The following is a 1,072-nucleotide window of genomic DNA, read 5'->3' on the forward strand; positions in this document are numbered from 1 at the left end:
TTTTCTGGCTTTTAGAGTTTCTGACGAAAAGTCTGATGCTATTCTGATTGGGGCTCCCTTACATGTGACTTGCCGCTTCTCTCTTGCAGCTTTTAAGATTCTCTCTTTGTCTTTGAGTTTTGCCAGTTTGATTATCACAGTTCTTGGAGAGGACCTTTTGGGGTTGAATGTGTTTGGGGATCTTTGGGCTTCCTGAATCTGAAGATCTGTGACTTTCCCTATACCTGGGAAGTTTTCTGCTATTATTTCATTGAATATATTTTCAATGCCATTTCCTTTTTCCTTCCCTTCTGGAATACCCGTGATTTGGATATTTGAGCACTTAGGGTTGTCTGTTATCTTTCTTAGATTTTCTTCAATTTTTTTTATTCTTTTTTTCATTTTTCTGGTCTGCCTGTGTTAATTCAAACAGCCTGTCTTCAAGGTGAGAAACTCTCTCTTCTGCTTGTTTTAGTCTGCTGGTTAAACTCTCTGTTGTGTTTGTTTATTTCATTGAATGAGTCCTTCAGCTCCACAAGCTCTGCTACACTATTTTTCAAGGTATTGATTTCTTTGTACATTTCTTCTTTCAGGTCCTGTATATTTTTTTCTCTTTTCATTGTGTTGTCTAACTGAGCTTTTTTGTAACTCACTTAGTTTCCTTAGAATTGTTACTCTAAATTCCTTGTCAGTCATTTCAAAGACTTCCTGTTCTATAGAATCGAGCACTTGAGAGTTATTATTTTCCTTTGGTGGTGATGCACTTTCTTGATTTTTCATATTTCTTGTATCTTTCCTTTGGTGTTTTGTCATTGTGGCGGGGAGTATCACAGTCCACTCATTTCACCCTGATGTCTGACTTGGATCCTGAAGGGACTGCCAATTCTGGAAAGCAGGAACTAGCCTGGGCTGGGGGTCCCATGGTGCCTGCCTATTCTGGGACAGCTGGCTCAGGGCATGGGGGCCCAGAGGCTCTTAAGTCTCTCCCAGCAGTAGGGACAGGCCTGGGCTGGAGGTCCCGCCCCCCCTGCTTTCTCTGGCTCAAAAGATATTTGAAGTGATTTCAATTATTTAAAATTTGTTGAGACTTGAT

Source organism: Galeopterus variegatus, unplaced genomic scaffold (genome assembly GCF_000696425.1).
Source record: "Galeopterus variegatus unplaced genomic scaffold, G_variegatus-3.0.2 Scaffold5759, whole genome shotgun sequence".
Classification (NCBI taxonomy): domain Eukaryota; kingdom Metazoa; phylum Chordata; class Mammalia; order Dermoptera; family Cynocephalidae; genus Galeopterus; species Galeopterus variegatus.